At 49.9% G+C, this 26,146-nt stretch overlaps 1 protein-coding gene and 1 long non-coding RNA gene across 3 annotated transcripts in view; both read left to right on the forward strand.

Annotated features, from left to right (window-relative positions):
• GRIK4 (glutamate ionotropic receptor kainate type subunit 4) overlaps positions 1-26,146 on the forward strand; it is a 500,430-nt gene that overhangs the window by 34,038 nt on the left and 440,246 nt on the right. The window lies entirely within an intron of this gene.
• On the forward strand, positions 16,836-22,897 carry LOC139187295 (uncharacterized). The gene is made up of 3 exons (XR_011570840.1): positions 16,836-17,231; positions 20,727-20,969; positions 21,547-22,897. It is a non-coding gene; the product is annotated as an uncharacterized lncRNA (long non-coding RNA).

The raw sequence follows: 26,146 nt of genomic DNA on the forward strand, positions 1-26,146 counted from the left end.
ACTCAGGCTTTATGAAGACAGGGAAGGCGTTACTGAAAGCCAGAGGTGTGCTCCATCCTGAGCTTTCCACTCGGTTGAGGCTATGCGCACACGGGAGCAGCAGGGACAGTCTCTCTCCATCAAGGGTGGAGGCTCTGGGTGAGCCCCCCTGGGCTCTGCTTCGTGGTCTGCTGCCCACTTCATGTCCTGGGTGTCCTCCCTTTCTCTCCTCAGTGCCCCTGTAGCCAGTGGCTAAGAGTCTTCTGTCCTCGTGGGTTGGTCCAGGTGTTGACCCCGCAGCATGGCAGACCTGTCCTGTGCTTCTAACAGGGTCCCTTGGGGTGTCATCCTCCCAGGGGAGCCAGTGTGTGGAGGAGAAGGGAGGTGTCTGCGGGCGGTACCCCTCTCTGAAAACCACGCCTTGTGGCATCCACACGACCGTTCTGGTTCAGCTGCTTCATCCCCTGTGGACGTGGGTGTGCTCATGCATTTCTCAGGACTGCAGCTGGTCCGAAGAAATGATCAGAGCTATTTTCAAGGAGGGCGAAGGAGTAGGGAGAGGGTGAGCCATGTGAGAACAGACCAAGTGGTCTGGAGCGGTTCTTTCTGGGATGGCAGAGGACTTCCTGGGGGTTGTGTCTGCTTCCCGCCAGGCTGTGGGTGTGTAGCTTCCGCACCTGCTGGTCTAATAATCATTAACCCCAAGTGCCTGACCCAGTGTGTCGCTCCCCTTTCTGAGTCACAGGCACCAACTCTCCCAGAGTCCTCTCTCCACTCTGGGGTTATTATGAATATGGATGGGATTGGGGCAGTGCTTCAGGCTTCCATGAACTGGGTATGAAAGAGAAATAGCAGAAGATGATTCAGAATCTTGCTAGAGGAACCAAATATGACCTCAACCCTTAATACCACTAGGTTCTGGGCCTGAACACAGCTTTGGAATGAGGGAGGCTTGGCATTGCCTGACCAACCATCTAGCTTAAGCCTCTTCTTGCATGCAGAGCCCTGCGTCCCTCCCCTGGGCTCTGTGCCATTCCCTCAGAGCTCCTGCTTGGCTCGCCCCATCCCTTTTGCATGGCCATCCCATCTACTTGAAGTACCTGTCCCTTTCGCACCCCCTCCCGCCCCCATCCTCAGGAGCCAGCTCAGTGTCCATCTCCCCCATGAAGCCTCTTCTGGAAGCCTTTACTAGAAAGGGTCCCCTCTTCTTGCCCCCAGGACACCGCAGGCTTGCGTCCACCGTGGCCTTTAGCGGCTGTGCTCGTTTGTCTTGACATCTCTCTTTGCACTTAGACTGTGAGCTCCGGAGGTCAGTGACCTTGCCTCAGGCGTGTCTGACTCCTAGCAGCAGTGACCTCAGCAGGTGGCCGGATGGCTGGAGGGACAGAGAGGGACGAATACTGTGGCGACGTGAGGGCGGGGCACAGGCAGCATCACTGGAGGTGGTCAGACGCCTAAACAGGCACGCAGTCTCACACACACTTTCAAGGCAGTGATCACATAGGTGGAGGAGACGGTTGCAGTTGGTGAGACCAAGTGGGGAAGCATTAGCCCCATTTCCAGCCACTCAGGCATGGGTTTTGTCCCAGCATAAACATATGGTTTTTCCATCAAAGTATCTTGCATGGGAAATCAGAAAATCTTTCTTAGGGAGAGACCAAAAATTACAAGAGCTCATCATTATTATTTTTTAATTAAAAGACAGCAACTGCCTGATATTCGGTAAATTCAGGCCCCTCCCATGGGTCCACTAATGTGCTGAAATCTGGGTTTAATGTGCTGAATTTATTTTTTATAAGAATCTGTTGCTGAATCTGCTTGACGAAGAGAGCCTGGTTAGAGCTTTAAGAAACTTCTCATTAGCGGGATAAATGTGCTGGGTGCTTGGGGAATCTGCAGCCTACTGCTGCTGGGCGCCTGCCGGGGCAAGTGGGGCTGCTTGGCCTATGCTGGGGTAAATCCAGAGGGTCCCCGTGGGCGGGCACACATGGGGGCCAGACCCTGGGAAGTGCACGCACAGGTGTCCTGATCAAAGCCGTTGCGTGAGTCATCTCCTGTTACCTGGTGCTGGAAGCATGATGCTGGCTCAGGCTGCCAGACTGCCAGGCCCTGCCTGGCACCCAGGAGTTCTCCCTGTTGTGTGAGAATACGCCTCGTGTCGTGTTGTTTAAATGCTGGTTTGTAGAAGGCAGGTGTGTAGAAGGGGACCTAGTATATGGATGCCCAGGTAACCCTAGTTCTGATGGGGGTGGGGATGAGCAGAGATATGTGGGGGACACTGGAGGTGAGAACTGCACAAGGTGGAGCCATGTGGTGTAAAAACAAGGGGACTCCAGGCAGAGACAGTGAAGGTGGGCGGCATGGAAAAGGGAGGGTGGTCGGAGACAGCATGTCTCACTTGGGTGGATGGCAGGCTGACAGGAGAGGAGATGGGAGCAAGCTGGTTCCTTGATCGCCTTACTAGGGGATTCAGACTTTCTCTTCTCAGCTGCTGGGTTCTAGGAGAGAGAACAGTGTGATCCCGTTGGCGTTCTGGGACGAGCTGATGGCAGTGTGGAGGATGCACAGCTGTGGGTTAGAGGGAGTCTTGCTACCTGGGTGCGGCCCTGGAGCAGAGGCCCGTCCCTGGGCGTCTGTCCCCCAGCCCCAGGGCCCTCTGAGTCGCAGCACCAAGCTTTTTCCTTTGAGGCCAGGCCTTCTGAGCGGAAGCACAACTCCAAACCAGTATTCTAGGCCACAGAACCTGGGGCCACACGATGCTGGTCGGAAAAGCAAGGGTGAGTGCTTGGCCTAGGCAGCTGTTGGACCCTGCTGGGGGGAGGGGGGACGTTCTGAAGGATGCTCTCTTTCTTGGCTGCTTCTTATCAGAAGACACATGCCCCCTATCCACCCATGAGATATTGTTAGATGGCAGCAGTGAACAGACACAAAGTTGAACCAAGAAAGAGGGAGCTTCATGGGAGCTGCAGCAGCCCATGTTTTAAAGCTCTCTTTCTGGGACTTCCATGGTGGTCCAGTGGTTAAGACTCTGCTTCCAATGCAGGGCTCACAGGTTCGATCCTTGTTCCGGGGACTAGGATCCCACATGCTGTGTGGTGCAGCCAAAAAATAAAAATTAAAAAAGAAAATCATCTTTAAAAAATGAAAAAGGTCTTTTTTCCTTTAAAAATGACCTGCGGTTAGACAGAGGATGGGAGAGGCACAGTGAACACCACCCTAAGCCTGGAAAGGTTGCACACGCTGTCGATTCAGTCGTGTCGGACTCTTTGTGACCCCATGGACTGCAGCCCTCCAGGGCCCTCTGTTCATGGGATTCTCCAGGCAAGAATACTGGAGTGGGTTGCCATGTCCTCCTCCAAGGGATCTTCATGACCCAGGGATAGAACCCACATCTCTTATGTCTCCAGAATTGCCAGTCGGATTCTTTACCACTAGCGCCACCTGGGAAAGGTTATTTGCCACAAGATGCTGCTGGGCTCAGAGCAGAAGCCTGGGACTGGAATGTGCAGAGGCTGAGGAGGGTGGCTGTGGGCAGCCGGTGGAGCTGGGGTGCAGAGGAGGATCTGGGACAAGCAGCTGCCATGAAATGAGGGAAGACCAGGGAAACCTGTACGAGAACAGATGCCCAGGGTCAGAGAATGCCAGTCAGATTCAGGGCCGTTCCTGGCCTTCAGGGCCCTTCATGGTAGAAAAGGCTCCCTTGGATATTGAGGTGCGAAAATATGAGGTCTTCAGACATTTTGCTATCAATAATTTAGTCTTTATCATTTAAGCCAGTTTGAGTTGGGTTTTCTGTCACTTGCAATGGATTCGGTTCCAAGTGCAATGAAAAGCTATTAAAGGATTTTGAGCTGAGGAGCACATGATCTCATTTACATGTTGAAAAGATGCCTCTGGCTGCCGGTGGAGAATGGACTCTTGAGTGGCATGAGTGGAAGCAGGGGACTCCTCGAGAGGCTGTTGTAGCTGTTCAGGTGGGCGGAGGAGAGGCTTAAACTCGGGTGGTCATGGCAGAGTGGGCAGATGATGCCAGCAGAGTCCTGGGGTAGCTGGTGCAGGATCAACAAGACTGCTGTGGGTGGACTGGAAGGACCGGAGTGACTGGAGGAAGATGGAGCTGTTAGTGATGCTGGTGAGGAACGGGGCTGGAGGAGTGTTGGGTTGGTGGGCGGGACGGGTTGGAACTTCTCTTTTCAGCAGATTCTGTTGAAGAAGCTAATCAGACAACTAAGCAGCCCTAACAAGTCAACAGTTGGATATCAGTCTCTTGCCCAAGCCAAGGGTCAGGGTTAATTTGGGTGTCATCAGTGGTTAAGAAAAAAGTCATGTAGGGGGGAAATACAGAGATGGAGAAAAGAGGGCTGAGGGCAGAGCCCTGAAGTTTGCCAATCTTAGAGCCTGGTAGAGATGGAGAAGCCAGTGATGGAGAGAGAAAGTGGCCAGACGGAGAGGAGCCCAGGCAGTGTGGAGCCACAGCACCCAGGAAGGAGAGGTCAGCTATATCCAGGAGTGATGGGGGTGTCACAGCGAAGAAGAACACAGAAGCATCTGCAGGATTTGGCAACATGGCAGTCATCGGTGATCTTGATAAGCCAGACTGAGGTGACTGAAGAGTGAACAGGAAGAGAGGGGTAGGGGTGTGATCACTGAAGTTTCTTTGAGGTGAGCTGTGACCAGGAGCAGGTGATGGAGCTGTGGTTGGAGGGGGATGTGGGTTCAAGGAGGGCATTTTATTTTTAAAGGCAGGAGATGGCGGAGTGTGTGAATAGTGATGGAAATGATCTAGTGTAGGGGGGATAAATTGATAATACAGGAGAGAGGGGGAATCTCTTCCTGAATGAAAGGGAGGGCTTGAAATCAACTGATTTGGCCTCTCCTGGAGCAGAAGTGGAGGGATGACAGAATTTGAGAACAGGAGGTAAGGCTGCCAACTTGGTGGTGAGAAATTAAGGGGTTTCCTTTTTCCTTGTTTTCTTAGTGGGTTACAGGGTGAGGCAAGGGGCTGAGAGTCCCAGGGGCTGTTGAGGAAGGAGGGAGGGCAGAAGACAGGAGTCTGAGAGCAGGGGGTAGGGCGACCTTACCTGGGATCTGTAGGAGGAGTACAGGGTGATGCTGAGTGCCTGTCTGAAGCTTGTGGTTATAAAATTAAAGTGCGAGCAGTCAGCCTGGCTCTTTGGTCGCCTCCCGAAACGTTCGGTGCCTGAGGTGCAGACGTGGAGAAGACGGAGAGTTGGATTCTGGCGGACTGGGGACTCAGCCCAGGGAATGGAAGGAGGGTGGAAGGGGAAAAGAGTCTGAGGTCATTTGCAAGGGAGAGATTATACGGAGCCATAATTATGCATGTCCAAGAACTTCTGAGATAGAAAAGATGTTGGAGATAAACATTTAGGATCATCAGCTAATGGGCAGCAGGTGAAGGGTTTAGACGAGATTGCCCAGAAGAGGGTGTGATGTGAGAGAGAAGAGGACCAGCGATCAGATCAGACCGGGGGGAGTCAGCATTCCAGATGGGAGTCGGGGAGCCTTGGGGGTGACTGAAAGGGAGACATGCAGGAGAGGTGGTGCCTGGAAACCAAAGGAGGGAAGAGCAGGAGTGACCAACCCTCCCGGGAGGCTGGAATTGTTACTTTAGATGTCACTGGTTACGTGGGGTGAAGATGGAAGGGGAGGGAGTGGAGGCAGTGAGTGGGGTCAGAGGGATGAACAGCATTAGAAGCGCGGCAACTTGACCCAGATCTAGAGAAACGAGAAGTGGGTTAATTTTCCAAGAGGCAACAGAGAAAGGAACTTAGGACCTGAACTTGGGGGTTCTGTTCGGAACCAGAAAACAGCACTTGGCTCCCCCAGGGGGCTGGAGCTGTGAGAGAGAGGACCCTTTGTGCCCGGAGAAGGAAGGAGGTGTGAAAAGGGGTCAGGGACCAGATGTAGGGGGCATGTCATGAGGACTGTGTTCTGTGGAATCTGAACAAGCAAGTGAGTGTAGATTGCTTGCCCACGTGTCTCTTGTACCCGGATATTTCTCTCTTCATACTGGAGCAGACCATGTTTTCCCAAAGCTGGCAGAGTTGGGGGTGGAGTGGGAGGGATAGGGCTGAGGAAGGTCCAGGCCACAGTGTCCAGGCCAGGCTTTCACACAGAGAAACCAGCTTGGAGGGGGCACAGACGTGACAGGGCTGGGTGCATGCAGACACTGACACTGGGGAGAATGTTAGGGGTCAAACACACACACACACACACACACACACACACACACACAGTCCCTGGAATAGCCTTGAACTATAGGCATCTGTAGGCACCATGAACAAAAGGAAAGTGAATGAATATCTAACATTAAAAAACCTAGGGTCAGGCCCCAGTGGGACTGCAGAAGGCTCTGTAGATTGTATGAGGTTTGGAGCCCAGGATATCTTGGCAGAAACAATTTATGCACTAAAAGAGCCCTGGCTCATCAGAGGGGCAGTTCCTTCATTATTCTTGCCATAAAGGCCTTTGCAGTCTCACAGCATGTCCTGCCGTCTCTTTCAGTGTTGGGGTTGCGGTCGGGTGTCAGGGCTGGACCACAGCATCTCCCCCTGTGGCCCCTGCAAGAAATCCTGTCTCCACTTTGGTTTTGTTTTCCTCCCAGGTTCGCTTCTCCACTCCCCAAACTGCTGAGTGGCATGAAGTCACAGGGAGGCCTGGCTTCGTCCTCCTTTCCAGTCTCCTGCGAGTGAGCTCAGATGGCCCCGAGCCCCTTTCGCCCTCCTTTCAGATGAGGAATATCTGCTGGGTTTGAGGGTGCGGCAGGAAGACTGCATCCACATTGCTACCCAGTGTCGCGGAAGGAAGGGGGGTGTCCACGGAGGTCCGCTGGACGGAGTGCTTGCTTCAGCTGCCTGGGGGGCCCGAGATGGTTCTCTGCAGCCCATGTGTCCTTCAGCGCACACACACTTGGGTCAAAGTGCAGGTAGCCAATGACCATGCGCTATCTCCTGGTCTTTCCCATGACTCCACGTGTCACTCCTGCAAATGGAGACATTTCCAGCCTCAGTCTGAGTTTCTGGTGGTTTTTGCTGGTGGGGATTCTGAATGCAGAGCCCGTCGTGCAGCTTCCTGCTTATTCATTAGGTCTGGGCGCTCTCATTACTGGGTGGTGAACCAGAAGCCACAGTGAGGTGCTGGGCCAGATGAGGGTGGAAAGGCTTCTCTCTGGAGCTGACACAGCAGTCATGGGTCTGGCTTGTGTTTCTCCAATTCTGATTTGCATCGAGGTTGCTAAGAAAGCTTTCCACCCAGGTCTGCTTACGTCCCCGTACGCCCAGCCAACGCTCCCAGACCTTCTTCTCTGCCATCAGTGGAATTCAGGTTGGGGCTGAGGTTGCTCTGAGAGGTACACAGCAGTCATCCTTCTCACTCACAGTCCACCTGACTTTCCCTTCTGGGTAGCTTTTTATTTGACAAATAGAATTGAGCAGCACCCAGCGTCTAGGTGGTGGGGTGGGCAGGGCACAGGGGATGCAGAGAGAAGATCTGCCCTTTATCCCTGGCTCTTTGTACCTCTCAGGAAAGCTGTGAGTGGCATCAAGTCTACAAGTCCCTTTTACCTCTGTCCCCAGAGGCTCAGTCATCATGAGAGGCCTGGGGCCTTCTTCCCACATTTGTCACTATCAAACTAATCCTAAAAGAAATCAACCCCGAATGTTCATTAGAAGGATTGATGCTGAAGCTGAAGCTCCAATACTTTGGCCACCTGATTCGAAGAGCTGACTCATTGGAAAAGACCCTGATGCTGGGAAAGATTGAAGCCAGGAGGAGAAGGGGATGACAGAGGACCAGATGGTTGGATGGCATCACTGACTCAATAGACACAATTTGAGCAAACTCTGGGAGATAGGGAAGGACAGGGGAGACTGGCGTGCTGCAGTCCATGGAGTCGCAGAGAGTCGAACATGACTTAGTGACTGAACAGCAACAACTGGCCCCACCCACCGAGAATCACAGTCGCACAGCTGGGCTGGGCTCGTTAATCTCGGAGGCAACAGAAATTGCTTTGCCTTGAATTTGACGGTTTAGGCAATGACAACATTTATACAGGCAGTTCCCACTTACGTACAGGTCATATTTCTGGAAGTTTATTTATAAATTGGCTGTTGGCTACTTGAAAACAGTTTTTCTCATAGAAATACATTTTCAGGTGATGGTTAAGTTTCCCTGCCAGCACGCAAAGGGCTATTTAACTTGGATTAAAGTAAATTAACAGCTAGTTGAAAGGGGTGGGTCTAGGTCAAGATTTAAATTGAAGGGGAGATTGCTGGGGAGTCAGGGTCAGCCTGGGAGAATGAAAGGTCATTCCATTTGGTGTACATAACAGTACAGCCGGTCTGAGCCATACATTCATTGATGGTTCTTTATCTTGCAATCCATATTCATCAACAATCCTGTTTGTTCTACCCGAAAAACAGACCCCAAATCTAATCACCTTTCAACTTCTGCTAGCCACCATCGCCCTAGATGGAACTACCATTCTCTCTTCAGCTCCCTGTTCCTGTGTACCCCGCCCCCTCCCCACAGCCTGTCCTTCACAGCGCTGGCAGAGTAAACATTTAAAATGGGAGTCAGATCAGGCCGGTTCACAAGGTGAAGACAGAGGGCATCCAGGAGGCAGCACCTCCCTCTCCTCCGCCCCTCACCCCCATCGATTCCACTTACCTCCTGCCAACTCCACAAAGAGGTAGGGATCCAGTGCCTGCTTTTTTTTGGGAGCTTCCTGGTTTCCTTTCGGTTCACTCACTCTTTAAAAGTCACTAGGTTTCTGCATATATCCTCAGTATCTGGGGCTTAAACCCCTGTGCTTTGTTTTAGGAGGAAAACCCACCCCCATCACCTACTGTGTACATACACGGGAGGACACTTTAAAAAAAACTGTGCTCCATAGGTTCATAATTACAGTAATTCATCTCCTCTGTGCTCCTCCATTAATGGTGACCGGCAGTCTCGTTCCCAGCCCTGTGTGAATTTCTCTCCACTCTGCACTGGCCGCTGATTCCTGCTCATTCATCACTCTCCATCCCCTCTGGTGGCACAGGGACCCTGTCCTGGGGACCTCGCCTCCCAGTGGACCTCCTCTTCCTGGTGTGAGCTGACTCCATCATTGGAGCCGGCCTGGTACAGACAGCAGCCTGCTCTCAGGAGGGCCCGACCTCCAACTACTGCTGTGCCAAGGTGGCCTGTCTGAGGTGTAAATCAACCCCGACTGCAAGGCCATCGGCCGTGTTCTTGGAGCTGCCTGCTGACAGCATTCAGGAGTCCGGGCTGACTCTTTCTCTCCTGGCTGTAGCAGTGTGGGCCATGTGTTATGACCACAGAGGATTCAGGGACTGGGAGGAGCCCTCCGAAGTTATTTTGCCTCCCTGGCCTCTGCCCTCGGCTAACACCTTCTGACCATCACCGTGGGACAAAGAACCCTCTTCCCATGGAGACTTGGTTCAGCACGGTGCCCCTCCCAGCTGCCTGCCCTCTGCTCACGCGGGCTCGGTTGCGTTGGTGGAAGAAAACAGTACCTCCTGCTGATGAAGTCACCTGCCTCTGGCGCTGCACTCCCACCATCACCAGCTTCTTCTCTTGACCACTTGTTTACAGTTTCCCAGCCTCTCTGCCGTCTGGGCGACAGGAGCACCCAGCCAAGACAATCTGAATTAATTTTGCAAGTAAAATTTAATCAGACGACCCATCAAGCGCCCCACTAAATCAAGACATATTACATCTTGTGTGAGCCCTGAGCCCATTCATCATGTAAGGCAGCCCCTGAAATGCCAGCCAGGGTTAGGGCAAAAAGGAAGAGCGTTCTTGTCTGAAGTCAGAAGCAGTCTTCCCTGTCCCCGGCTTAGCTCTTTTGCGGGTGATAGCATCAAGAAGGTGGTATTGGTATTGGTGGCATCAGAGTTAGGATCAAATGCTCCTGAAACAGATCTCTGCTTCTATACTTGCTAGCTGTGCAATTCTGCACAGCTTACTTAACCTCTCTGAGCCTCAGTTTTCTTATATGTAAAATGGGAATGATGGCCCTCTTAGAGGGCTGTTACAAGGTTAAATGAGGGAGACCTCATTTAAGTGTGAAGTGTCTGTATTATACTAAATGTTCTATAAATGGTAGTTCCTCCCTGCCTCTGCCCCTGTCCCCCATAAGAAGTAAGTTAAAAACCTCATGGAAAAAAAATAAATAAATAAAAACCTCATGGATATTTTTGGTTCAGCTATGCCAATGTAGTGGCATTTACACACAACATAAATAATAGAAAATTAGCAGGCAAGTACATTATATACAAGGAACAGTTGAATGAATTCAGCTGACTGAGGGAGATGGATTCAGGGGACATTTTAGGTTCACATAGAAAGAAAATGGGCAGAAGTTTTCACCATTCGGATGTGGTGTGGGTTTCAAAGTTTGGTCTCTCTTTGTGCTGTACTTTCTGTCTTGTTCTGACTCACAAACTGTGAGCGTCTGGTTTTACAGAGCTTTCTGAGATCCTTAGTAAAGCCTAACCATGGTGGTGGTGATGGAGCCTCATCTTTTTGCTTCGTTTACTTTTTCTGTTACCTTTCTAGGCTGCAACAGACTACAGCCATTTAGGACCAGGCATAGGGAGATAGGGGGCTTTTCGGGGGGTGCAGTGGTAAAGAATCCACATAACAATGCAGGAGACTTGGGTTTGATCCCTGGGTCGGGAAGATCTCCTGGAGGAGGAAATGGCAACCCACTCCAGTATTCTTGTCTGGAGAATTGCATGGACAGAGGAGTCTGGCGGGCTAAGTCCATGGGTTGCAAAGGATCAGACACGACTGAGCACGCATGCTTAAGAAGATAGAGAAACCTCGCACATTATCTGCTGACAGCTTTGATTAGGATTCCTTCTAGAGAAGTCTGGGAGGGCGACCCTCAGGGGACAGCAAAGGTCCCCTTGGGTTAGGTGGTGGTAGTTCTGCTCTCAGCGTGGCCTCCAGGGAGCTGGGGAATGAGGTCTCGGGCTCCTCAGGACTGGCTTTGGGGGAGAGGGGCTCCCTAGCTTCCCCTACTTTCTCAGCCATGTGTGAAGGAGGTCCCAGCAGCCATGGGACTCTCATCTCTGATTGAATGCTTACCTGAGCCCTGAGCAGAGAGGGCCAGACAGAATCTTCATCTTTGTTTTTTAATTAAACTTTGTATTTTGTATTGGAGTATAGCCGATTAACAATGTTGTGATAGTTTCAGGGGGACAGCAATACATATACATGTATGCATTCTCACCCCAAATTCCCCTCCCCTCCAGGCAGAGTCTTGTTGACCAACAGGAGCTCCCAGTCCTGACTGACTGTGGTACTTACAGAACCAGTGACAGAACGTAACTTACTTCTTTAAGGACCAAAACTTAAAAAAATATTTTGGCCGCTTTAATGAAATCTTTCCATCCAAATGGACATAAGAAAAGTAGGACTAATATGCATGCTTTCTTTTTTTTTTTAAGGTTTCATTCTGAGCTTCTAAAAAAAAATATTTATTTTTAATTAAAGGATAATTGCTTTACAGTATTGTGTTGGTTTCTATCAAACATCAACATGAATCAGCCATAGGCATGCTCTCTTAACCAGTGTACTCAGAATACAGTTGGATTACTTTTTCATTTCTCAGGGTTGTGATCATAAATGTTAGCTACTACCCGGGTGCTATGGGCTTCCCAGGCGGCTCAGTGGTAAAGAATCCTCCTGCCAATGCAGAAGATATGGATTCTATCCCTGGGTGGGGAAGATACCCTGGAGGAGGAAATAGCAACCCACTCCAGTGTTCTTGCCTGGGAAATCCCATGGACAAAGCAGCCCGGCAGGCTGCAGTCCAGGGGGTTGCAAAGAGTCAGACACGACTTAGCGACTAACAGCAACAGCCTTGGCTGATAATGAACCAGTGCTCCAGAGCCTGGTGGGATAGTTTTTTTCCTCCACAGCAGACCTGCTTGGGTTCCCGTGACTTTTCTCTTTTCTCCTGCTTCATCGGCTGCCTCTTACTCTTGCCCACTTGTCTGCCTCCCTTTTCCTCTTCCCTCTTCTGCACTTAGTGTGAATAAACTCTCTGAGCATTAGCTTAGAGTGGGGCCAGGAGGGGTCTCTCTTGTTTGCTCTGAGTCCTTTTTGTTTCCTCCTTTATCTCAGTAGAGTTGAGGCCCCTAGCTGGGTGGTATTATGGTTCTGCCTGTGTGGAAGTTGCATTGTTTGCACATGTGCCCAGCTTTCCTGATAGATTTTTAGATCGTGGTCCACAAGGGACCGGACTACATTTGTTTTCCCCACAGCAGTGCTCCATGGATAGCAGGGTCCCTTCACAAATGTACACACTGACTTTATCAATGAATCTATTGGATTGGCCGAAAAGTTCGTGAAGGTTTTCCATAAGATGTTATTAAAAAACCCAAACAAATATTTTGGCCAATCCAGTACTTAATGAGATAGGGAATTAAATGGAACAGTTAGTTCCATTGGAAATAGAAGTAGTTACACCACTAGAAAGAAAGAGAGCATTTCCCTCATGTATACAAAAGAAGCAGTCCGATAGTGGCTAGGAGCTAGTGAAACGGGGCTGTAGCTGGGTGATCTTGATTACTCTATGCCTTACTTTCCCCACCTGAAAGATAGGATAATTATACTGGCTGCGTCATAGGGTTGTAAAGATAAATGGGGTCCTGGCTGTTAAAATTGCTTAGTACCGGACTTTCCTGGTGGTTGAGTGGCTGAGACTGCCAATGCAGGGTGGCCCCGGGTTTGATCCCAGGTTAGGGAACTGGATGCCACATGCTGCAACTAAGACCTGGCACAGCCAAATAAATATATAAATAAAAATAAATATTAAAAAAATAAAATTACTTAGCTCAATACCTGGCACGTAATAAAGCATTTGCTGATGTTAGTAATGATAATAAAAAAGCTTTTTGTGTGATTTGGTGTATCTGGTGGGGATGGTGTGTGCTTCCTAGGGGTCTGTCTAGGGGCCCTTCCTTTCTGCCCTGGATTGCACCCTCCTTTCCCCGCTTCCATGCCTCTGGGAAGATCTTTATTTGGCCTCGGTGTGAGAAGGATGTTAATGCAGAAATGTTAGGTCTGGAGATTTCCACAGCCTTTGAATAATAGACATTTGGAAAATTAAATATTTCTGTCAAGTGTGCCATAAATCTTGGCTGTTTAGGAAGGTGAGAAATTAAAATTGCAAACCATCCAGGGAGGGAGCAAGCCGGTCCAGCTCCCTGGTGTGTGGTCTCAGGGTGAGGGTGGGTGGAGCAGGGGCTCCCAGAGGCAGCAGCTTTGGACCAGGACAGGGAGCAGACGCTGGGCTGAGGGCGGTCAGGAGAGGACTGGTTACTGCAGGTCGTCAACCCGGCGCACTTTGAAGTTCAGAAGGTTTTGATGGAGGCTTCCCCCTCTGCGTTCTAGATCTGCACCTACCGGGCTTCAAGCATTTCTCTCTCTTCTTTCCCTCTTGTTTTGGTTTTCCTGCCTATCCACCCACACACCTGCTGGGCACCCTCCCTCCCTCCTCCTGCTTCAGAGGAAGCATCAGTCCCAGTAATTCCTGGCACTGCTGGAGAGCCATTTGGGGAGCTGGGGAGCCTGTTCTGGGCTTCCTCTGCCCCAGCAATGGCAAACCATGAGAGGGTCTCACGAATAGAAATGGTATCCCAGACTACACAGAGCAGGCAGTAGATAAGCTGCCAGGCTCCTCTGTCCATGGATTTCTTTAGGTAAGAATATTGGAGTGGGTTGCCATTCCTTTCTCTGGGGGATCTTCCCGACCCAGGGATTGAACCCAGGCCCCCTGCATTGCAGGCATCTGAGCCACCAGGGAAGCCCATATGTATCTCTAGGGCTCAGGAAACATCAGAGGAGGAGATTTGGGTGAAGTCTATATAGACTATGAACAGCTCCCTGTCTCCTCCCTCAAGCCCCAAGATGACCCAAAGATAGGCACCCACCTTCAGCCCTGTCTGTGTGTCTCTCTCCTGCCTTCTTACCCACTCATGTATCCAGATTGGACTCTTGGATGACTACACTGTATATTGTGTTGGCAAAAAGACTCACTCGGATTTTTCCATCACGTCGTACGAGAAGGCATGAACAAATTTTTGGGCCAACCCATTAAATGTGATGAGGGCATGTCAACTGGTCACCAGTTCTTTGTGACCCTCTTGAAAAGGGCTACAAAGAAACCAAAGCCTATCTAAGGAAGTTTGGCCAGGTGTTGAGGAGACTCAGAACCATGTCATGTCCTTCCTTTAAGGCATTTGTTTCATTCGGCCATTGTGAGTAGGTGGCTAGAATGTTCCAGAAGCACTGGTTGCTGAGGAGAAACAAGTAATAAAGAGACAAGTCCATCTTCTCTGTGTCAAACATTGTGCTAAATTCCGTAAACACAATAATTCATTTAACACGAAGAACCTTAAGATGTTACTATTATTCATTTAAGTAAGAGAACTGTGATTCAGAGAAATTAAGCAACCTTCACAGATGGAAGAGCAGAGTCAAACCCTCATCTGACTTTCAGTCATTTTGAATCACTTGCTAATAAGGCCTTGCTGGAAAGTTGAGGGAGCCAAGCCTTGCCCCTGAGGAGCTCGGGGTCTAGTCGGAGAGCAGGTGAATACATTTGAGTGGTGAGCTCAGTCTTGGATGGATGACAAAGAACCAGGGAGGGCTTCCTGGAGGAGGTGATGCAAAAGCTGAATCTAGCAGGATGTAGAAGAGCCAGTTGGGAAAAAATGGGAGGTAGGCTATCATGAGGTTGGGGAAGCGTTTCAACACATGCACGGAAGTGAGGACTTATGTTTAGGTCATAGCAAGCAGCGGGAGCCAAGGTACAAGGGGAGAAGCCAGGGAGTTGGCAGGGATCCGATTGTGAAGAGCCTTGTATGTCAGACTAAAGGTAGCAGGAGGCCACTGCGGGGATTTCTACAAAAGGGGACAGGTTGAGATCCACTTAGCAGCTGGACAGGAGGCATAAAAACCATGAGGCCACTGTGGACATTAGTGTGAAATGTGTGTGTCTTAAACTAAGGTCTGGAAGTACACAAATCTGAAGGACCTAGAAAGGAGAATTGATAGGACTCTGTGCTGGTTCGTCATTTGTGGAGAAGGGAGGAGCCAGGTCTGGGGGAACAGAATGGGTAGCCAAGTCCCCAGATTTGCGTGGCCTGCTTGGTGGCAGCGGGGATCCTCACCGTGGACCCAGGCCTGTTCATGTGGATGAAGTAGATGTATTATGATCACTGGGCTAGGGGATGCTTGTGACTATTGAGATGTCAGTCATGCAGGCAGGGACCCAGCTGGCCCTGCTCCCAGGAACTGGGCTAGGGAAGTGTGCCTCCCCACCCCATCCTCCCCCAGGCACAACCTCTTCTTTGTCAGTTACAAAGGAAGTCAACTCTGTGTGTATTGGACATATGGATGGTGTCTATTATTGTCTTCTTTTCCCGTGTGGCCTAAGGATTGCTTGGCCAGTAAGCTTTGCTTTTGGCCCTGCTTTCTCCTAGGATACTAGCACATGGCTGTTTGGAAGGCAGCTGCCCTGAAACCTGCAGCCTAGCTTTGGGATGGCAGCTGTGAGATCATGGGGTGGAGGGGAGGTCGTATTTCCAGGTGCCAGCTTCTCTGGGCTCTAGGGAACAACTTCTGGGTCCTGGGTGAACTCTGTGCCCAAGGTTGTTTAGTTGCTAAGTCGTGTCCGACTCTTGCGACCCTGTGGACTGTAGCCTGCTAGGCTCCTCTGTCCATGGGATTTCCCAGGCAAGAATACTGGAGTGGGTTGTTGTTCCCGTCTCCAGGGGATTTTCCTGACACAGGGATCAAACCTGATCTCCTGCATTGCAGGCAGCTTCTGAGCCACCAGGAAAGGACTCTGTGCCCAAGGAGAAGCTTATAAAAGGAAATAAGACAATCCTTATATTTTTAGGACCCTAGAAGGGAAGTAGGATGGATGGCAACCTTGACTTTCTGGAGTAAAATGTGAACTTCTGAAAACTGAGGACCAAAAGCTAGGTCCAGTCTTGGCCAGGCATAGGCCAAGGGCTGGGGGCGGAGCAGCAGCAGCCCTCTTGTAGTTATGAGGGGGATGGGCAGAGTTGATCAGCATCCAACTGGCCTCCTCCCTCAGCTCAGCAGACCCCAGCACTTCTGGAACTCTATCCTTTGATCCAAGTGTTCCATCATGGGCGTCTTTGTTCTCCAGCGCCGAATTCCTCCCCACCCTTCAGAAAAGCCCACCTGAGTTGAATCCCCATCTGCTTTCTCTCTGGCTGTTTGAGCCAGTTCTGGCTCCTACCGCACCTGGGGTCCTGTTCTGTCGCCCGGGCCCGCCATGAGCATAGCTACAGTCTAGTTTGACTCCAGACTGACCCCCTGGGCCTGGCACATTATCCATCTCGGACTAGATGCTCCAGATGTGTCTCCTGAATGTAATACAAGCTCTCAGAGAACCTTTAAAAGGCTGGGGTGTGGGGAGGGGGCAGGATCCTGAGAGCGCCTACAGAGTGGAAAGATGGGGACGCGGAGGCAGTGCTCCAGGGGAAGGGCTGCCGGTCCTGGAAGGCGGCGGCGAGCCCTGGAGCCCCCGCCCGCTCCCTCTCCCTACGTGTGCGCTAGGCTTTCGTTACTCTGGCAACTGGTCCCGCTCAGACGGCAGCAGGCAGCTGAATCCAGCCCCTTGTTGCGGGGGAAAATGCTCTCATTGAAGCGCCCGAGCGGAGCTTCTGCCTTTTATTGCAACCGGCGCCACCGGCTTCCATTTGTAAACTTATTAGTGTGCGCGCGCGGGGAGAGGGCCGGGGAATCCGGGCCGCCGCGCCGGGGGACGGCAGGGGCGACGGCAGCCGCATGCTAATCAGCCGGGCGAGCTGAGCCGAGGGGCGGGCGGGGCCTCCTGGCCCCAAGCGCCCCCGCCCCAGCGTTGACCTTGGCCTGGCCTGCTTTGATTCCCCGACTTGGCGGTAGGAGGGGGATCGATGCGCACGGATGGAAAGGGCCTTAGGATTCAGAAAGCAGACAGGTGTCTCCTGGGGGAAGGAACCCTGTCCCGCATAGGGACCAGGCCCGTCTCCGCCCTGCCCTAAGGTTGCCCTAGCCCGGGTCCCGAGGCTTCCTGCAGCCACAGTCAGCCGGCGCCTGCCCAGCCGGCCAGGGGAGACCGCCTGCGCCCGGAATGATAATGCGCCCGCTCGCCCGCGCCTCATTTGTAAAGGGCAGCGGCCTGGCTGCCGTAGCAGGTAATTAGCTGGACAGATGGGGACCGGCGCGGAGGTAGATGTTCGCAGTGAAGACCGGCGCCCTCTCCCTGTCTCGCTCCCCGAAGGCTCGGGAGTGGGATGATGAACAAAGCGTGGGCCTTCCGGAAGCGGGCGGCTTTGGACCCATCTCAGGACTTCACACAAGGGCAGCTCTTTGTTTACAGCTCCTCTTTCCCTTCCCATTTCCTTTTCTTCCACCTCCTCCCCTTTTCCGGTTGTCTGCTCCACCCCGGGGGCGGGGATGGGGCGAGAAGCCGGGGCGGAGGAGGGGGGGAGGGGGGCGGCGGATGGTTCCTGTCAAACCGACCCCCTTCCCAATCGCGGTTACTCTGGTGGGTACTCTTTGCCAGGGAGACTGTCACACACACATCAGAGGCAGTGACGCTGGGGCGGCGTGGGAGGACTGACTGCGGAACCCACGTCATCCAGCCCCGGAGGAGCGCTGGGCTCCTCTCCTGCCTGCGGGCACCCGGGCAGCCACCAAGCAAGGCTTTGCCTGCCGCGTCCAGCAGCTGCTGACCTCATTAGGGCTCCGATCATGGAGGCGCAGGCCGTTAAAGGTCCATAAGAACCAGAGCTAAGTGGCTGCAAAGATATTGACAGCCTCCCTGGAAACTCACTTTCCAATGAGCTGCTGCATCCCTCCTCCTTTAATTAGCAGGAGGGAGCTGGACAAGTTGTTACAACTGCAGGGAAAAACGATAAAAGATGGCTTTGTATTAGTGTGGCAAATTTTATTAAACCGAGAGAAAGGGTAACTGAAACATGACAGCCGTGTGTGTAGTGCCTCCTGAATTTGTAATAACCCAATCTTGCTCTGAATCATCCCTGCGTTGGCAAACCGAATATAAAGCATTGAACAGATCCAGTATTGTAAGAGGAACAACAGAGAACAGCCGAATGCCCAGGGACAGGTAGGGGAAGAGGGTCTCCAGCCCAGGGCAGCAGTCACTGGTTCATGAGCAGAAATAGAGGGTCTGGCCTAAGACTTTGTCTCCTGAATGACTCCCCCCACCCCTTTTTTCCTATGTCCCTGTCTTTTCACTTATAATTCAGAGGTAATATCTGGCCACAAGAGAAAACTTAACTAATAGCATGTTAGTTGGCAGGGAACGGACAAAGCCATGTTTTTCTATAGGGAGGAAAGGGTGAGACAGGAAATCTAAGAGAAAGAACTGAGCCACATGGCGGATCTGGGCTTGGAAAGCTCTTTGGTGCCCAAGCAGGAAGGGGGTGGTCTTATGTTTACTCTGCATTGGCTGTGATGCAGGTAGCTGTCCTTGTTTTGATGATAGAGATCTGAGCCAGGCTTGGAGAGGTTAAGTCCTGGATCTCCTGAATGGCAGCCTGGATCTGTACTTTGATCTCTCCGCCTCCAAAGCCTGTGCTTTGCCTTTTACCCTAGGCCTTAGATTTTAGTTGACAAATGAGAAGGGAAAAATATTCTTCATTTGTAGAGGCCATTTTGTGAGGAATTGTAGCCCTTGAGCTCTAAGGGGTTTTGAGAGATTTTCTGATGAAGGTGAGATATTGTCTCCTCTGTTTTTCAGAGGAAGTCACTGGGGCCCAGAGATGTTAAGCAGGGTGATCCAGCCAGAAAGTGACTGAGAGAGGAGACCAGACCTCACATCCCTTCCAACTAATATTCGGGTGTCAGATAAATCCATGCTGTCTTAAAACAGAGTCTACTTGGGATAATCACAAACTAATTTGTGGACTGGCCAGGCCAACATATGTGGTTTTAGACCTTCTAGAGTTGGAATAAAGAAGGTACTTGGAAAGTATGTGGGTTTCCCAGGTGGCTCAGTGGTAAAGAATCCACCTCCCAGTGCAGGAGACATGGGTTTGATCCCTGGGTTAGGAAGATCTCCTAAAGTAGGAAATGGCAATCCATTCCAATATTCTTCCCTGAGAAATCCCATGGACAGAGGACCATGGCAGGCCTTTGTCCAAGGGGTTGCAAAGAGTCAGACATGACTGAGCACGCATGCATGCCCTTGGAGTGTTTATCACAAACTATTCCAACAACATGCAAACTTTTTTTTGACTTTAGGTTCAGGTTTTTTTTTTTAAGATTTTTAAGATTTATTTTTTACAATATTCTAGAAGTGGGAGTACAGAGATTTCCCACAAAGCCCCTGTTCCCACACATGTATGCTGCTGCTACTGCTAAGTCACTTCAGTCGTGTCCGACTCTGTGCGACCCCATAGACGGCAGCCCACCAGGCTCCCCCGTCCCTGGGATTCTCCAGGCAAGAACACTGGAGTGGGTTGCCATTTCCTTCTCCAATGCATGAAAGTGAAAAGTGAAAGTGAAGTCACTCAGTCGTGTCCGACCCTCAGCGACCCCATGGACTGCAGCCCTCCAGGCTCCTCTGTCCATGGGATTTTCCAGGCAAGAGTACTAGAGTGGGGTGCCATTGCCATCTCCCCCACACATGTATCGTGTCCCCCATTATCAGCATCACTGCCATCAGCATCATTGGAATGGTGCACTTGTTACCCAGGACGCACCTATACTGACACTGTAACTACCCATAGATGCATGGGTTCCCTAAGGGTCCCTCTTGGTGCTGTACATTCATGGGTTTGGACAAATGTATAATGACATATATCTGTCACTACAGTATCAAGCAGAGTACTTTAACTGCCCTGAACATGCTCTGTGCTCTGCTACTCATCTCTCCCCCGATCACCACCCCTAGAAACTGATCTTTTCATCATCTCCACACTTCTGCTTTTTTAGGTTCAATTTTCTGAATGGGAGATGGTAGAGTTAAGTGGATTCATCACTGGTTGAGCGGTTACTGGGTTGGTGTCAACTAGAAGGGAGTTCCTGGGAGCATGTATCAGGACTTTGTTCTTCTTTCCCACTTCACTGTTTGTGATGTGTTGATGTTGGAATTAAGACTCACAAAGCTCTCAGCAGGATGTTATAGGGGCTCGAGGGGGCATTTCTGTGGAAGTCAGCAGAACTATGGGTGTGGAACGGACTCGTGGACACATGATTGAAAGCCTTGCCTGCCAGGCCTGCATGAGAGGCTGTGGAGTGGCCGGCCGGCCCTTCTTTAGCAGAGGAAGAGACTGATGAAGTGAGGTCTCCAGGACAGAGAGAGAAGCCCGCATTTTCTTCCAAGACCCTCGTGCCTGGTACCAGATAGTCCCCTGATGTCACAGGAGGAGTTTCCTAGTATGCCACAGTGTTGGGCTTTTCATGGGTCATCTATCCCTTCATCTGCCACAAGGCAGCTATGAACCCAAAACATGCCATACAAATGGTTGTCTAGCCCCATAAACTCTCTAGGAGATGTGATCAAATGTTGCTCACTTCCGGGCAGTGAGACTGGTCCTCCTGGGGTTCAGCCTGACTTCTCACTGCTGCTTCTCCCTTCTCTTCTGTCTGCTTCTCTCCCTTCTCTTCTGTCCTCAGAAGAGACAGATGTACACCTCCATCTTCTCCATCACTCTTCCTAGATGTGAAGGCTGGCGTTGCAGACTCACCTCTCCTCTCACTCAAGTTCTTGCGGCCGAAGACAAACTGGACCCTCTGAAGGGTTCACACCCCACTCAGGAGTGATTGACGTGTCCGCCTCCTCAGGGTGGAGTGGAAATGAGCAGAGCACTTCTGTTCAAAAACAGGAGACAAAAATATGTAATACAACCCCAGGCTCCAGTTTGGGTTTGCAAAGTGGAAAACAAAACAGAACCATTTTCCAGGTACTTTTATGTTATTGCCTCTATAATGTGCCCAAAAATATTTTCTGAGTGATTCATCTACAATCCAATAAGAACAACGGCTGTTGCCATTTGTATGAGAGGAACAGAAGCGCATTTGTGAGTGGTTTTATTTTACGGAGGGGAAATGGCACAGGTGTTTGGAACCATTTGCCTGAGGCATGGAGATCTGTGCCCAGCGTGTCAGCAGCTCCAGGTGGGACAGCCCACACCACTGCAGGGAAGAGGAGAGACCTATCAGGCAACTCCCCATGGTTACCATGGGAAAGGGCTGTCCGAAGTTGAGGCTTTTAACTTCATACACTCATCTCCTGCCACTATCTTTAAAGATCTCTGTATCGTCTGCTAATTTTAAAAAAATCGTATGGTGGGCTTCCCTGGTGGCTCAGAGGTTAAAGCGTCTGCCTGCAATGCAGGAGACCCCCTGGAGAAGGAAATGGCAACCCACTCCAGTATTCTTGCCTGGAGAATCCCATGGACGGAGGAGCCTGGTGGGCTACAGTCCACGGGGTCGCAAAGAGTTGGACACGACTGAGCGACTTCACTTTCACTTTCATAGGGGCTGTGTGAAGGAAGTTCAGGAGCAAGAAGATGTATGATACATATAGCTGATTCCCCTGGAGGAGGGCATGGTAACCCACTTCAGTATTCTTGCCTGGAGAATCCCCATGAACAGAGGAGTGGCGGGCTACAGTCCGTGGGGTCGCAAAGCGTCAGACACGACTGAGTGACTAAGCACAGGAGCTGATTCACTTCACTGTACAGCAGAAAGTAACACAACACTGTAAAGCAATTATACGCCAATAAAAAAAGAAAAATAAGACATTAAAAAAAATTAAGATTTATAGTAATCATTCACATTTCTAAGTTTTTGCAACGCTGCCTTCTATTCATCTCTATCTTGATCCTGATAAGCACCCTGGGATTGGAACAGACTCTGCAGTCCCCATTTTACAGATGAGGGAACTCAGGCTTTGGGATGTTTACTGCTTTGTTCAAGATTAAGAGACTCCCCGTCTCTTGTTCTCCTATTCTTCAAGTAGGGTGCCCCCTTGTAAATGTCAGGGGTTTCATGTTGCATTTTGATTTGGGGGAAGAGATGTGAGCTGCCCCAAAGGGTCGTGCTACCGAGTGTCAGTCACTGCAGGAAGAGGAGGGTCATTAGCCAGGAAACAGGAGTGGCTGGGAGGACCCCAAGGTGCCAGGGGAGAAGCTCTAGGCCTTGCTCTTGTGAGTATACACTTGGGGGAGGAGTCGGTGTAGGGAAAGGTGCTGTCTCCCCATGGGCAGGCAGGGTCTAGGTAGGAAGGGTGAACTGGGAACCCTGGAGAGGGTCGACCATACCCATAAAAGCCAGCTTCCTTGTTCCTTTCCCCTTTGTGTTTCCAGGCTGTTAGAAAAGTCTTATTTAATCATTCCAGCCTCATCAGATGTGTTTCTTGAGAGAAAGGCAGTGGACCTGTGTCTACAGCAAAGCATTGTTTGACCACCTTGTTGGTGTCAGCATCATGAGTGAGACAGCCCTTCCCCCCAGGACAAGATGAAGCTTGGGTGACAAGGGTCAGGGTAGAAGGTGCCTGCTGCCTTGCCTCACTGGAGAGCATCCCTGCACGGCCAGCACTGCAGGGTCAGGTTTGAGGATTTTAAGAACTAATTGCACACAACAGTGTGAGTATACGTAACACTACTGGACTGTATCCTTATAAACACTTAAGATGGTAAAGTATATGTTTTGTGTATTTTACCATATTAAAAAAATGAAAAATAATGATTGTAATCACTGTTCATAGTTCATAAGTCAAATAATATTAAAAGGCTTATGATAATATATATTACTTCTTTGCACCTAATCTCCCTTGTCCCATAGTTTTCCTTCTGAGAAGTAATGGCTTTCAACTTTTCACTTGTTTCTTCTGACGTTTATGTATCTTCAGAGTTCTAAATAATATATGTGTATTGTTAAAGTTTGGGGAAGGCAATGGTACCCCACTCTAGTACTCTTGCCTGGAAAATCCCATGGATGGAGGAGCCTGGTAGACTGCAGTCCATGGGGTTGCTAAGAGTTGGACGCAACTGAGCGACTTCACTTTCCCTTTTCACTTTCACGCATTGGTGAAGGAAATAGCAACCCACTCCGGTATTCTTACCTGGAGAATCCCAGGACGGGGGAGCCTGGTGGGCTGCCGTCTATGGGGTCGCACAGAGTCGGACACGACTGAAGCGACTTAGCAGCAGCAGCAGCAGCATTGTTAAAGTTTAATGCATTGATTATATTATCGAATGACTATTTGTGGTAATGAGGATTTAGCTCTGTCACACTGCCTTCCCCTCTGATTCTTAACGCTTACATAGCGTATTCAAATTTTAGTTAAATCAGTATTGGGGATTTATTGATACATTGTTCAGTTCAATTCAGTTCAGTTGCTCAGTTGTGTCTGACTCTTTGCGACCCCATGAACCACAGCACACCAGGCCTCCCTGTCCATCACCAACTCCCGGAGTTCACCCAAACTCATGTCCATCGAGTCAGTGATGCCATCCAGCCATGTCATCCTCTGTCGTCCCCTTCTCCTCCTTCCCCCAATCCCTCCCAGCATCAGAGTCTTTTCCAATGAGTCAACTCTTTGCATGAGGTGGCCAAAGTATTGGAGTTTCAGCTTTAGCATCAGTCCTTCCAAAGAACACCCAGGACTGATCTCCTTTAGAATGGACCGGTTGGGTCTCCTTGCAGTCCAAGGGATTCTCAAGAGTCTTCTCCAACACCACAGTTCAAAATCATCAACTCTTCTGTGCTCAGATTTCTTCACAGTCCAACTCTCACATCCATACATGACTACTGGAAAAACCATAGCCTTGACTAGACAGACCTTTGTTGACAAAGTAATGTCTCTGCTTTTCAATATGCTATCTAGGTTGGACATAACTTTACTTCCAAGGAGTAAATGTCTTTTAATTTCATGGCTGCAGTCACCATCTCAGTGATTTTGGAGCCCAAAAAAATAAAGTCTGACACTGTTTCCACTGTTTGCCCATCTATTTCCCATGAAGTGATGGGACCAGATGCCATGATCTTCGTTTTCTGAATGTTGAGCTGTAAGCCAACTTTTTCACTCTCCTCTTTCACCTTCATCAAGAGGCTTTTGAGTTCCTCTTCACTTTCTGCCATAAGGGTGGTATCATCTGCATATCTGAGGTTATTGATATTTCTCCTGGCAATCTTGATTCCAGCTTGTGCTTCTTCCAGTCCAGCATTTCTCATGATGTACTCTGCAAAGAAGTTAAATAAGCAGGGTGACAATATACAGCCTTGACGTACTCCTTTTCCTATTTGGAACCAGTCTGTTGTTCCATGTTCGGTTCTAAATGTTGCTTCCTGACCTGCATATAGGTTTCTCAAGAGGCAGGTGAGGTGGTCTGGTATTCCCGTCTCTTTCAGACTTTTCCACAGTTATTGTGATCCACACAGTCAAAGGCTTTGGCATAGTCAATAAAGCAGAAATAGATGTTTTTCTGGAACTCTCTTGCTTTTTCGATGATCCAGCAGATGTTGGGAATTTGATCTCTGGTTCCTCTGCCTTTTCTAAAACCAGCTTGAACATCTGGAAGTTCACAGTTCACGTACTGCTGAAGCCTGGCTTGGAGAATTTTGAGCATAACTTTACTAGCATGTGAGATGAGTGCAATTGTGTGGTAGTTTGAGCATTCTTTGGCATTGTCTTTCTTTGGGATCAGAATGAAAACTGACCTTTTCCAGTCCTGTGGCCATTGCTGAGTTTTCCAAATTTGCTGGCATATTGAGTGCAGCACTTTCACAACATCATCTTTCAGGATTTGAAATAGCTCAACTGGAATTCCATCACCTCCACTAGCTTTGTTCGTAGTGATGCTTTCTAAGGCCCACTTGACTTCACATTCCAGGATGTCTGGCTCTAGGTGAGTGATCACACCATCGTGATTATCTTGGTCATGAAGATCTTTTTGTACAGTTCTTCTGTGTATTCTTGCCACCTCTTCTTAATATCTTCTGCTTCTGTTAGGTCCATACCATTTCTGTCCTTTATCGAGCCCATCTTTGCATGAAATGTCCCCTTGGTATCTCTAATTTTCTTGAAGAGATCTCTAGTCTTTCCCATTCTGTTGTTTTCCTCTATTTCTTTACATTGATTGCTGAGGAAGGCTTTCTTATCTCTCCTTGCTATTCTTTGGAACTCTGCATTCAGATACTTAAATCTTTTCTTTCCTACTTTGCTTTTCACTTCTCTTCTTTTCACAGCTATTTGTAAGGCCTCCCCAGACAGCCATTTTGCTTTTTTGCATTTCTTTTCCATGGGGATGGTCTTGATCCCTGTCTCCTGTACAATGTCACGAACCTCCGTCCATAGTTCATCAGGCACTCTGTCTATGAGATCCAGTCCCTTAAATCTATTTCTTACTTCCACTGTATACCTATTTGAATAATATTTACAACTGACTGCTTTATTATGGTTATGCTTCATTTTTCCCCCTGAAGTTAGTAACTGCCTTGTTTTGCTTAACTTTGTGGCTCTAATTTTCTTTATATCTACTAATAGCCTCTCAGAATAATTTTCCTCAAGATTACTGTCATCAGGCAATGCATCAGTTGCAGCAGGTTTCTCATAAACTTTGCTCCTGGACATCTCTGTTCTGTCTGGACAGCTTGTTCCCAGGCCTGCAGCCATGTTATCCCGGGACCTCCCTCTGCTCTGGTCCTGAGAATTCCCTTTGCCCTTCTGTGATTTGCATTCTCTGTTTCTAGGATCCTGCATCTTCTTATTATTTGGTTTGCTCCATTGTTTTTTTTTTTGCTCCATTGTTTTGATGGAGCACATTCTCCAGGAGTTTCTCAGGTTTGAAACGTGCAGTGTCCAAGGGCTTGGTGGTGACGGTCCGCTGGGGGCACCGTGCACCCTGGACCGGGGCCTTCTGTACCTGGTGCGTGGCAGTCCCCTCTTCCTGGTGTTTTCTGTCATCCTCCTTCATCTTGCTGGAGGATTTTGAGTTTAGGAAGGCCGGTTGGTGGTGGGGCCCTTGTATATGTCACGCTAGTAGGTGGCAGAACTGTGACTTGGACCCAGATTTGCTGGTCCAAATCCGGTGCCCTTCCTCTGAGCGCGGATCCTCACTCCTCCTACCGTGGC

This window comes from Bos indicus, chromosome 15 (assembly GCF_029378745.1).
Source record: "Bos indicus isolate NIAB-ARS_2022 breed Sahiwal x Tharparkar chromosome 15, NIAB-ARS_B.indTharparkar_mat_pri_1.0, whole genome shotgun sequence".
In the NCBI taxonomy this organism is placed as follows: domain Eukaryota; kingdom Metazoa; phylum Chordata; class Mammalia; order Artiodactyla; family Bovidae; genus Bos; species Bos indicus.